Raw genomic sequence first — 13,657 nt, forward strand, 5'->3', positions numbered from 1 at the left:
AGGGCTTCGTCTTCCATCAGGACAACGTTAGACTACACACATCTTTGATTACTCAGCTTGAGAGAGCTTGGCCACCATATAGCCCTGACCTTGCACCATCGCACTACCATTTGTTTCGATCAATGCAGAACTAAGAGAGAGAATGGAATAAAATTGGCTTCAAGAGTAGCCTGTGAAAATTACTTGTCGCAGTTTTTCGCCGAGAAACCAGAAGAGTTTTACCCTGATGGTATAATGTCTCTAGCGGAAAAAAGGTAAAAAGTGGTCGACCAAAATGGTACATATTTGGTTCATTAAAGTTCATTATAAATATTAAAAAAAAAAAAAAATAAGTTGAAGTTTGATTAGAAATACGAAAAGACTTTCTCGACTACCCAATATGCAAACGAATTCCACACTCATTACTCTCAATTTACGCAAAAACTATAAAGCCGGTAAATATTGCCAGAACTCAGCACTTTTCATTGGCACTCTTGCGCTGTGATTCATGGCAAATTGATCGTGAATTTGTGCGCAGCGTCTAATTGCACCGCTTCCTGCCTGATTCAGCTGCTGTTAGCTACTACACACCGTTAGGCGTTCCATTCGAAATCAGCGCATCGACAGCCGACAGCGCAGCGTCACATCCGCTCTGCGCAGACACGCGTGCGCGATTTGAGTTTTCCACTTCGCGAATTGGCAATTTGTGTGCGGCAATTCAACTAGCGCTTCTTCTAAATAGCTGCCGTTATAGAGCCGCCTGGCAGGCAATCAGGTCAAGCAATTCGCTTGATTGAGTGAGTCACTTCGACCGCTGCACGCCACGGTGCCACAGTTTGCGCGTAACGTCAACAAATTAAGCTTAATTGCGCAAATAGTCAACAATAGCAATGACAAGCGTGGCACACAACAACAACAAAAGACAACAATAATAGGTATGCAATGGCATGCCGGCTGAGAACTGAGCGACCCTGACGGCTCTTTGCGAATTCAAGCTGTAGATGCTTTATTTATGATAGCAACAACAATGCCTGGAAGTTTGTATAAATAAATTGTCTTGCTTCGAATGCCTTTTTTGGCGTTTTTTTGCATTTGTTGTAGTCAATGTGCCACTGCCGGCACAATTACTTGCTTGCGAGTGCAAATCTGTAGGCATTTTGTGTGCCACATTGTGTTGCATGCATTATGCGGCAACGATAATGTACGCACGCGCCAGAGTAGCTATGATACTGGTTGGTTGTTGTTTTTCCTGCGGTTTCTGTGGTTGCTGCTGCCATTTGCAGCAAAATGTTTTCGTATTTTCCTTTCTGCTGGCTTTTGGTATGCTGTGGTGGTACCTTGTAGGGTCACACGCGGGTTAAACAACTTCATAAGTGGCATATTAGGCACCGAAAGCAACACATTATTGATGCGCTATAGGAGCATTATTTTTGTAGAAAAGTTAAACAGCTTTATGAATGTGGTTGCTTGGTCACTGAGCCGTTTTAAAGAGCACTGCGGGAAGGTTAGGTTAGGGCGTAGGGGTGGTCCTAAATCTGAACTGATAACCGACCTTTGGGTTACCCGCAAACTTCTAAAAGGTCGACGAATCGTTCTGTTAATGTCAATGGCAGCAACTTCGCTAGCTAAGCCTAAGGTTTGTCTACCGTGACATTTCAATCCCAATATGCGGCAAAATTATTAAACTACAAAAATTAGTTTTTGAGCAAGTTTGAATTCATTGAGCAGGTTCCAAGTGTTTTTTCCGAAGTTTAATTAAGTTAAAACGATTTTTTCTTATTCAAAAAGTAATTTTCATAATCGACGTTATCAACATAACATAAAATCCTTCTTTCCGCTCTTCTTTTTCAGTAATTCATCTAGTATGTGTTCCCAGCATTACTGCAGCTAAAGCGTGTACTCACTCTGTGCAACAGTAACAGCAACAGCGATCGATCGTTTTAAAAAAATAATACCAAGGTGAGTACTTCAATCTACACTGAGACAAAAAGAACACCCAATTTTCTCAGGCTAAACAAGCTAATAGGCGAAAAAAGAATTGCAAAACCATTTCGAATGGACTGTGATTTCCTATGCAATTAATTGCATATCCGAAAGCTGTGGCGGCCGCAGCGCGCTCCCCAACTGATACTATCGCAGCCACACAATGCGCTAAGCACACACAAACACACACGGAAAACTTAATGTTTTAACAATGCCCAGCAACAACTCGCCAAGTGATCATTAAATAAGAAAATATTGATTACGAAACTGTAGATAACAATTAACAGCGCGGCCAACAACAACTTCAAGAGCAGTCGCATGGAAAGAGGTATAAGTACACACATGTAAGCCGGCAATTACCGGCGCTCGTTGTGATTTTTATTTACCTTTAGCGCAAAAAATAAAAAAAATAAAAATAAAAAAATTATGTGGCAGCACCACAGCATGTAGCGCAACATTTGTTGCTGCCATGTAGCTACATGACGCGGTTTGGTAAGCGCTAGTTGCCGCTGGCGCAAAATTATCACGGCGGCGCATCACAGCAAAGCAATAACAACAACAAACGAGTGTTACCTTAGCTATTGCGGCGCTGTATCGATCGCCATGTCTGCGTGTGTGCGCTTGTGTATTGAAGCGTTGCTGCCGCAGCGCCATAATTATGGCAATAAATGCAATAATAACAATAAAAATCACATTGTTTGCGCTCACAAGTAAGAATCGCTCCACTGCGAAATTGGCATGTGCATGTGCAACAGCTTAAATTAAATGTTGCGTAGTGCGATAGCGCTTGGCGATTAAACGTATGTGTGCGCAAGGCGCATATCGGCGGCGAGCATCGTGGCAGCGCGCTGAGCGGCAATTTGCAGTCGGCGCCCAGAAGTGTACCACAGCAGTGCTAGTTGTATGTAATGATGATGATTTCAGGCAACATTTCCTGAAAATTTACAACTTCAACAAAAACTGCGCCGCAGCGGCCGCAAAAATTTCAATTATATGGCCCTGGACTTATCGACTTCTTGGCTGCCACAAACGGGCAGCCCTTTGCAACAGGGCAACTTGCAGCTGCGCTCACATTCACTGCATATTTATGCATGAAATTAACTCTTAAATTATAGCAAAGATTTGTAAACAACATTTCCTCCACGTATCAATAGCCAACTTGTGGTTTGACTTGTGTCTACTGGGTCTACATTGCCCAAATACTATATACTATGGGTAGTTCGTGTATCCCTTCATCTCACTACACCAGCCTGACTTTGCTGCTCTTTGTCCAGCTTTTACTGCCTGTTTTGTCAATCTTTAGCTTGCCAAAGCTTGACAAATTACGCTAATTAATTAAATTCCGTAAGCCGGTTTGCTGCTACCGTTATCAAGGTAGGCGAAGATACTAGAAAGCTCTTTAGAATGAAATATTGCAGAATTCTTGCGAATTTATTGTTGTCCTAAAGCTAAAAATTTATAGCATTAAGGAGAAAGGCATCCATTTGGTATGTATAGTTTGACGGAAATAGAAGTTCTAATATTTTTATACCCTGAACAGCGTATATTAAGTTTGCCACGAAGTTTGTGTTTCTTAATTCAACGCAACAGCTCTAAGAACTACGATCATCGACTTCACATGAAAAAGTCGTACAACAACATGATCATTTGAAGTAAGTGTATTGAGGGAGAAGCTGGAGACGTACCAAGATTATATGTGGATATTGGGATATCCAACAGCAGTTCTAGGTAAAAGTGAAGCAAGACACCAACCATATAGTCAAAGGGTGGCTCGACTTAAGCAGAGAATTTCAAAGAAATTGCGTGGTTCGTGGTATACACTTCTTCTCTGTCAAACGCAGGTTAGTTGAGTTGGTTCAATAGTCCTTTTAGCCGCTGCCGACAGCATCCATGTGTGCCTTTCAATGCTCTTTTCGTTTTTCTCGAAATTCGCTGCAGAAAATGATTTATGTGCAGTCAAAACTACAGCTTTATAGAGTCTTCTTTTGTCTCACACTCTCTTCAAGGCATTATAAATGCGTGAGGTGTCTAATTATGATTATTAGGCTCACATATGTGCACATATAAATTTTACACACGCGTATCTACACAAAAAAAACTAGCCAAGTAATTATAAGCTGTGAGAAATTAGCTTGTAACTCCGCAAATCAACTCTGTGCGTTGTTAATTATGAAAATATTTGTTTTTTGGTGCGCGCAAATGACAGTTAAAATAAACACACGCACCTCACAATAATATTTTGCAGTTTTTTGTGAGTCTAGCAATGTTTTATTTCATTAACATTTGCCGCTTACTCTACCGCTTACCCCGAAAAGATTTATTCGCGTATGCAAAAAGCTTAATTGCTTATAGTTTCTTGGTAATAGAAACTCAATTAGCCGAGTTCAAAGTGTTGGTGGCAAAGTGTGAAGGGTTCAGGCGTCAGTTCAGTTTCTACGAGATTTGACTTTCTGCCTGCTCTAAAACATATATTTTAGCATGCTCTTCAATTTTCTGTCTCGTAAAAACTAAAACTGCGTGTTGGCTATAATTTGCTGTGGAAAATAACGCAGATTCTTTCCTTGGCTTGTGGATACAAATTAATTATATGTATATTAACCCAGACAGGTTCAAAGTGGCAGACTAATGGCAGTGAAACAGCAGAAAAACACACACTTAAAAGTAAGCTAAAACGAAAAGAAAAAAAATATTCTAAAACGAATATAAAAAATTAGTAAACAATTAGAAAACTAAAGCATTTGAAAGCCTGCCGTTAAGCATTAAAGTCCAACTGCAATAAAAATGGGCGGTTTATGGTGCTTTTTTCTTTAGAATCTGCCCAGTTATTACCGCACAAGTGAAGATGCTGCGAATAATGATATACTTTACGCTAGTAATAACTACTCTTGCGTAATAATAAGATGAATTATGCGAGTACTTCCTGTTTTTGAAAGTGCCTTTGAATTATTCTTAAACATATCACACACGCACATAGTTATAACCTGGCTTAGCCAACTATTTAAAATATTAATTTAGAATATTTTAAATTTCTTCTAAATGTCTTATGCACACACAAAAGTTTGTCTGCAGTATTTCTTAGTGTCACTGCACATCCTTCATTCATCGATTCGTCCATTCATAGCTTATGCGCAGTTCATTCAGCTAGTTTTCAGTTATTTTTTAATTCATTTCCTTTAATTAACTCATACCGTTGGCTCATACCACAGTCTGCAGCATCCCTTCGCCTTCCCATGCCAGCTAGCTGTGCTTTGCAGCTTATAACCGCTTGCATTCTCGCACGTTCCGCGCCAACTGCTGCCCCAAGGCCGTTTCATTGATAGTTGCAACGTGTGCAACACAGTACCCTTCCTCATGCCGACTAGGTTCCATTTCACAGTGCAATTTCTTCACAATCATTAAGCAATTTCCGTTTGTGGCAATCATAGCATGCCTCAGTCAATGGTAACCCTTTGGAGCAATGTTACCAACTTGAACTTTTAGCTAACATATTTTATGCGGCAGGTTCAACGCGGAAAGTTGCCCAAGTTTGACCTTGCCAAGTTTCCGCACCCTTTTATTTCCTATTTTATTAAACGACTATTCCCAGCCATAAAGTACTTCCTCTGCTACTCCAGCTCATTGCTCAATTTGCGCTTTTTCTGTTTCAACAACTTTTGCTGCTGCTCCTCAGTGGGATGCCTCTCGATTGGCTACAGTTATGCTTCTAACACTTTTGTTAATTAACTGCCAACATGACGAAAGCGCTGTAGGCTATAAACTCGGCTGCGCGATGTTGCAAGTTTGGCTACAAAAAGACAGCAGGTGTTGACGTAATACCAGCAGAAAAGGAAATTACAATTTTCAGCGCAAATAAACTGTTGATAGAAGTTGGCAGAACTAGCATTTCGTTGTAAGTTAGCTTGGATCGCTTGAAATTCTCACCAGGTTTATATTTGATACAATACTCGAAAGGGTGTCCATAAAGGTTAAGCATTTGTTGAATTAATTTAATAATTTATGGTCGATTAAATAGACCATAAATTACTGCTTTGACTTTTAGTCATATGAGAATGTTATCAATAGAGCAATATTACATCTTCAGTGGCCTGGATATATAAAAACTCTATCACTTTGCTAATTCTACTCTCTGAGCTTACTTTTTTTGTAATATTAGAATACGATTTAGCTGTGCAAAACCAGATTTCTACTAAAATTCGGTTTCATTGAACTTTCGAAAGGCTTTGGTCCATTCAACACTGATTTCTTTAAGCTTTGTTAGTTGTACTATGTTGTTGTTATTGTCGTTGATGGTTTCTGTTTACCTACTGGTCCATTGAATCTTTAGTCATTTGATTACCTGTCATTATATATCAAATGAGCCATTGACCGTTTGCTGTTTCATCTGCTTGCAGCGCGTGTCAGTTTACAAGTTGTTCAACATCGATTTTTTAGATTATTTATGAGATTTTTATTTATGTTCTCCATTATTACATTTATCTCCACTATATTCCTAATACTTGCAGTTTGTTGTTGTGGCAGTTTATTAATTAATTTATTAAATATTACTCTTTCGCCTAAGACTCCACACTTGCGCAGCTTCTGTTTGTAGTTGGTGGTCGTGTACACAGCTTAAACGCTTGATTTGCAAATTATTGTTTCATTCATAAACATCTTCGAAAATTGTAGACCAACAGAAATTTCTAAACAACTGATTGGCATTTATATCGACACTTTTCACTTTACACACAAAAGAGATATCCGATTATTCTCTACTCTTCGGTAACACAGCTAGATGAGCTAGTTAAGGTCAGGCTGTTATTGAAAACTCAGCTTTCGTTTTGAAAGCTGCTAAAGTCAAGAAACAGCAAGTAAATAGGACCAACACCAAAAAGTGTTAGTGAAGCTAGCTCTAAGTACTGCTATATTAGCTAGTAGTGACCGTATCACAAAAAAATAAATAATTTGAAAGAAATATAAGTGAGCTTTCCCAATGAAGTGAAAGCTTTATCTAGGGTTTTATTTATTAACCGTATTTTGAGTTCTATACGCTCTGAGTGTTATGTTTTAAACATTTAAAAATATTCTAGGTAAAGCTTTTATTGCCACCTTTGAAATCATAAGTTTCATTGAAAGCTTTTATGTAGTTCTTTTATACTTTGCACTTCTAAATATTATTTTTGAAACTTAAAACGAAACGACTATAACAAAAGCTCTTCTTAAATTAAAAGCTTTATTTTCCATACACCATTTATAGGGTTAAAGTCTTTAACGGCTCCTTCTTAATAAATGTAATAATTTTCTTAAATATTTGGCGCCACACGCTCAGTTTCCCACCACGCAAATTGCCAAATCGTTGACTCAAAAGGCCACAACAACACATGGTGTCCATTTATCTTGCAACTCATTTGCACTTTACTGCCAAAATACTCATTTATTTGGCTTGGCATAAAGCACAGAGAAAATTAAGCAAATAAACTAACATGAAATACGCCAAACACCTACAATCTTGCCACAATCGCCGACAGCGGCCAAATTAGTTGCTACACAGATCGAAAAATTGGAGAATAAAAAATAAATAGCAAATAAATTGTCGATTTTCACAAATTGAAATCTGCCACCACTCACGCTTCGACAGCCTTCAATAAGCTATAAATGCAAAAATCGCATTGCCAACTATTTGCGACAACAAAAGCAACGACAGGCAAGTGCAACGGCAGCTGACGACGGCGATGTACCAAATATGCGGCGGCGCATGAGTCATCGTCTAGCAAGCGTGCATTAGTAATAAAAATGGCCACGGCGAAGAGAACGACCCACAACTACACCAGCAGCAGCAACAACAACAAGAAAAGATCAAGTGCTGCGGAGAGCAACGGCGTGCATGTGCCGCCCAACAAGGCCACATGCGCTGGCAACTGGCCGAGCAGCGGCGGGTGCAAGGTGTGCAATTTATTCGATAAATAAAATAAGTTGTTGTTGTATTATGGTCGAACGAGCAGTTGTAACGGCGTTAACGTGTGTGTGTGTTGCGCATTTGTGGCAGTAACTTGTTACGTTTGCCACACACATGCAACGTAATTCTACGTAAATTGGTAGCAACATTTTTATGTTGCAGCAACAGATAGCAACGCGCACATGCAACAAGCAGAAATACACCTCGAAATATGCTCAAGAATGCAATAAAGGATGAAGCAGTGATCTGCGCGTGTGCAACTGAAGCGTGTTTGCTGCCATTGCGTGGCATAAACGGCGCACTTGTTGCTGCCACAAAGCCAAAACGAGCTACGCTTAAGCCCAAGACACTCATGTGGGTGCGGGGAAGCAGCATTGTTGCCACAGTGCAAAAGCCACAGCCCATCTTAAATGGCAATGATCTTGAGTTCTCGCAACAACAGCGTACATGCCGTGCTGCATGCAACACGGAAATCTGACCGGCTTTGTCGTAGGCTGTGAACGTTTTCACAACAACTTTGGCGACTTCTTCATCTGTGGTTGTTAGTATAGCTACGGGCGATCTCCCTTCTACAACGTTTCCACTCACTTTCGTAGACTGTGACTTTGCATGCGCCTGAATTTCGTCAGGCACAGCTTCATGCTACCACACACACCCTAACGCAGCGAATGTCAATGCCACGTGAGGAGTGTAGCAGCCAGAGAAGCTAATCTTCATGTTGTTGTAGTTGCGTTTTAGCGCTGTAAAAATGTTTGTGCATCGCAAGCACAACCAACGCTCAACAGCCGACCGAAGGTGCAGCAAAGCGCATTGTGTGTGAATGCCCATTCTGCCGTTTAGATACAACAATTTGCGTCTTCAACCGCATTTCTCAGTTATGTTGAACACACTAATTTAAGTAGACTAGCTAACCAACAACTAAAATTCGCTTCCCTACAACAACAAGTGTAAAAACGCAAAAACCGAAACTGTGTACATTGGTAAATGATGTGGCATGCCGCAAAATTCAGTTAATGCATTTGAAAGCTGTTGCTTAGCAAGTGGTTGTTTAGAAAATGCTACTTGAGTATTTTGCGCATGCGCTTAAATAAAACTTAATGCGTAAAAGCAGCGCAGTAAATGATTTAAAGTGAATTGAAGTTCGTGTCCATGGCATTTGCGTTGTCAATCGGTCTTCGTGGAAAGCTTTTGTTGCCAGTAAGCATATGCAAACTGTCAAAACGTTGTAAAGTAAAAATTGTAGGGAGACTACATTAGGCGAAGCAGAATTGAAGGACGGGATTAAGCTGTTGACGGGCCGAAGATTTAATAAGAACAAATACCGGTGTTATGATGTTACGGTGTTACGAAGTTGTACCGAAGGTAAAAAGTATAGTCCAAAGTGATCGCTTGGGAGAAAAGGAGCTGTTTTACGGATGGATCAAAGCTTACAGGTTTCTGACTCCATAGCGGAGGTGGCAGTCACAAAGATAGCAGTAGATCTGCTCCGCAGCTGTGCAGTCGCAAGGCCCTTCTGGCCTAGGGTAACTCGCAGAAAGTCCAGTGGCTGTAGGAGTTCTGACTGGGTACTATCCGATCGAGTTTCAAGCACTAAGATTTAATATCCTACCGATATAAACACTTCCTTCTCGAATGTCCCGCTTTAACCAGATCAAGGCAAAATACCTCGGATGTCATATCTTTAAACATCTAGGCGAAATAGCGGAAATAGAACTAAAACTCTTAAGTAGATTTTTGATGAGTTCAGGACGTTTTTGCAGATAGCTGATATTCTACTACAGGAGTTTTTTCGCTTGGCATCACAAAGGGAGACTAGACCTAGAACAGAACATACCTTCATATACTACTTTCGATAGAAGATTATATTCGATTAAGTCCTCCATAATGCTAGCCTACGAAGCGTATAAAGCGTAGCATTTTCCCTCCATTCGAGCTCCTAATTTTCGTTCTTTATTAATGCGCTTTAAGTGAAATCAGAAATCGGGCAAAAAGTCGAAAAAGAAATTGAGCATCCAATTAAATTGCAGCGTTGCAAAGCTGAGTGGCGACACCGCCCAGGCGCGCAGCCAATCGGTCGTTGGACGAAGCGACCGCAGCAGTTAATACCATGCCACAGCCGTGCAAAATCAGAGCGCAAAACGACGAGAAGCCAGTGCTGGTGCATGCAATGTTCTCGCGCTGCCACTCCTTACTTTTTTGCCAATATTATTTGCAACTTTTTACAGCAACGCTTAAAGTTTTGCTCTTGCCTTATGCTGACATGTTATTCTACTGCCCGGCTTGCACTCGAACGCGATAAGTTGCACAGACCTGTCCGAAGGCGCAGACAGCGCGCATAAATAAATGAAACGCGTTGAACGCGTTTCGTTGTGCTCCAAACCCCGACAAAAAACCGAAAATGTTGGCGTGTCTGCGCCGCACGTTGCAACGCGTAGGGCTGTGCATGCGAACGAGGCACAAGCGCTGGGGCAACAGCTGCCGAAACGTCAAATGGGCGAGTGAACAAGTTCGATTTTTACTATCGAAAGGAAAGCAAAAGGAAAAGGAGAATGTGCACCAAAGAAAGACAAAGCGTAAAAGTATCAGCAAAGTGCAAACATGCATGTGAATGTGCGCGTTCACATGCAGAAAACCGCCGGTGGCCAGAAAAAAAGCTACCCATCAGCTTGGTCAAACCAGGCGCTACTTGCTACATAAGTGCTTTTGCTCTGCTTGCGCAGCGCTCTTGTCGCATCTGCTGCACATCTTGCACCGTAAAGTGGTAGGCACGCCGCGTATGAGGCCGCCTGTGGAATGTGGCTTACACCAGTCATTCTCGTTGTCCGTTTGCGTTTGCTGCAGTGCTCGTAAATATTGTTGTACATTTTTTGGCCATCTTTCAAACCACTTTTTAATGTTCTACTAGCTGTTGCGCAGTGCCGACGAATATTTGGTGGCATATTTAACTACGAACTTGCATTTTTCCACTTTCTGCTGCTAGCAGTGAAATGAAAGTTTGCGAGGCATGCGGCATGTGGCAATTTGCAGTAAAAATTTAATATACAAACGTGCAAAAACGCAGTGCCACACTAGGTTAAGGCAAGTTGAATTTCTGTGGCCACCAAAAATGGGTGCTAGTGCCTCAGCGCGTGGCATGCCGCATTTGGCTGTCGTGGCAACTTGCGAAAATTTGCATTTCTCTGCGCTTACAAATTAGCGCATAAGCAATGTGCAGCCAATTCGGCAATGCCATGCGCGGCACGCCACACAATGCCGGCTAACAGGGACTCCGGCACGCACGAGCGGTAACTGCACATGCAATGCTGTGCCACACTTGCAATGCAAATACGAAAATGAACATGTACAAGAGATGTGCTGCTTATTGCAGTTGCCACTGCGTAGCTAACGTAAGCACGCTTACTGCATGCCACAGAGCTTGGCTAGTGGCGCCCAGTGTGGGCTGTCTGCGGCTTTTGCGGTGAGCGGGCAACCGCTTGCTTCTTTGCTGTTTTTTTTCATTTATCCTGAATGTCTGTCTGTCCCATTGCCAGCAACCTCATAACCACTTGTGGCATGTGCTGTTGGTTGCGTGTGGCGCGCATGCTTGCAACAAGCAAATCCCCCTTCAAGTCCTGATCTTCCTGCCTTTTATAACTGCTTAATTGCAGCTAAATGTGCGGAATAATTGCAATGCGGCGGTGGCGACTGGCAAGGAGGAACAAATCTTTGCGGTTTTGCAGCAGCAAAATTCAATTATGTTGCATGCAATTGTGAGATAATAGATTTTGCCGAGAAGTGTTTACAGATCGATGCAATTAATTTTAATGTGCCAAACGAAAAAATCAGCAAATGAGATTTTGTAACTGCAGGAAAAATGGGGCGTGTTGCAAGTGGCGAACTTATCAAAGTTTACAGATTTCTTGCTAATACCTCATTTGTAGAGCCCACCTGTGACTTATAAGCGCGCCGTGCCATGCCAAGTGGCAGTCGAAAAAACCAATTAGAGAAACTATGCTTTGATCTTGTTGTTTTTATTGGTGTTGTGCGCAAAGCCTGTCAGTTCATACAGCGACAGCAACATGCCACAGCCGCGCATAGCTTGGCCAGTTGGGCAGGGCCTGCTGCTATGGCTTGATTTACGTGCACAGGGCGCAACAGGTAATGGACAACAACAAGCTCACTGAGTGCATGAATAATGCAGAATTGCTTTAAAGGTCGCAACAGCAGTAACAGCAACACAATATAAAGAATGCGGGCAATAAAAATTAATAACCAAACATTAAAAACATCGAATATCGCTTGCAACAGATACAAACACACGCGACGCAGAGAGGCGCACACACGCGCTTATTTGTGCAGACACTCAGCGTGCGACTGGTGTGACTTTTGTTGCTGCTTTGGCCATGTTTTCGCTCTTCACTTTTGTTGCTGTTAATTTTTATGCTGGGTCCGCTGCAGCGCATTCCATTTCAGCCTCGCGAAAGAATTCACATTTATTTTAACGCATTCGCTGTCAATAAAAGGCAGCCAAAGAGCGGCAAGGAGGAGCAAAGGCGAAGACGCAGCCGAAAAAAGCCGTGAAAAAAGTGAAAAATATGCCTGCGATATTAATAAAAGCATGCGACAACAACAGCAGCAACACCAGTGATGGTTATAAACAACTGGGGCTGTGTCGGTCTGGGCGGCGATGGCAGAAATTAAATGGCACCGGCAAACATGCCAATGTCTGGCGGACGGCAACAACGCAAACAACAGCAACAACAATTGCAATTAAAAGGTCCAATAAAAAGGCACGACCGCCGTAGCAATGAGTGATGCGATAACAATAACATCAACAACAATAACAACAATGAAACTGGCAAATGCTGCGCCAAAGTCGTAATCAACGCTTTAAACGAGTTTTTAGTGACGATGCACAGCAGATGTTTGGAATTTCAGGCGTGTGGAAGTGCTGTAGCAGCAGGGAGTCGACCAAACGGAGCCACCACAAGTGGCTGAAAGGAACCGAGAACAAGTGGCAACCCGGTAAGGTGGTATGGAGCGCAACTTTCGTTTACTGCTCTTAAGGACACCGCGCTTAAGTTTGCTGCTGACGATTTTGTTAATTTTCCAATGCAGAAATGGCTGTTGCTCTGAAGCAGTACATAAAACTGTAAAATATAAGCTAAAGTGTGGAGCAAAGAACGGGTAAAGTGTGGAAGAAACAACGGGTAAAGTACGGAGCAAAGAACAGTCTGCCTGGCAAAGGTAGCGCGGTAAAGCAAACAGAAATCGATTGGGCAGCGCGGTGGCACTGACAGTGGCTGCCCAGACAACGACGGCAACAACGTGCCACAGCACTTCATCAATTTTTATGACTTTTAAATGTTATGCAGCTCCAAGTTGCCAAACTACCTTGGCAAATAACAAAACAACAACACATAAATGTCGAAAGCCCTCGCACAATGAATGAGTCCGTAGCAAGTAAATCTTTAAACGAAATATATTAGCAACCCAGACTAACAACCATCTATTTTTGTATGGTACAGTGCCAATTTTTAAGGTTATACTACACTGAGCCAAAAAAACGTTGCAAAGGTCTACGCGAGGTTTTGCAGATATAGTACTCGGTTGCACCGAGGCTATAATTGCCTACACATTTACAAACAATTTTTTATGATCGTTCAGTTTGTATGGCAGCTATATTGTATGAAATACCTCTTTGGCAATGGCCTATGCTAAGTTTCATGAAGATATTTCGTCAAATGAAATAGTTGATCATTCAGTTTATATGGCAGCTATATG

The 13,657-nt window shown here is 41.7% G+C and overlaps 1 protein-coding gene across 2 annotated transcripts in view; it reads left to right on the plus strand.

Annotated features, from left to right (window-relative positions):
- Positions 1-13,657, plus strand: part of LOC120774747 (interference hedgehog) — an 80,733-nt gene that overhangs the window by 52,445 nt on the left and 14,631 nt on the right. For both annotated transcript variants that reach the window (XM_040104504.1, XM_040104505.1), the window contains exon 3: positions 1,831-1,938. The gene's annotated coding sequence lies outside the window, so the exon portion shown is untranslated. The remainder of the gene's footprint in view (positions 1-1,830; positions 1,939-13,657) is intronic.

Source organism: Bactrocera tryoni, chromosome 4, assembly GCF_016617805.1.
Source record: "Bactrocera tryoni isolate S06 chromosome 4, CSIRO_BtryS06_freeze2, whole genome shotgun sequence".
Taxonomy (NCBI): domain Eukaryota; kingdom Metazoa; phylum Arthropoda; class Insecta; order Diptera; family Tephritidae; genus Bactrocera; species Bactrocera tryoni.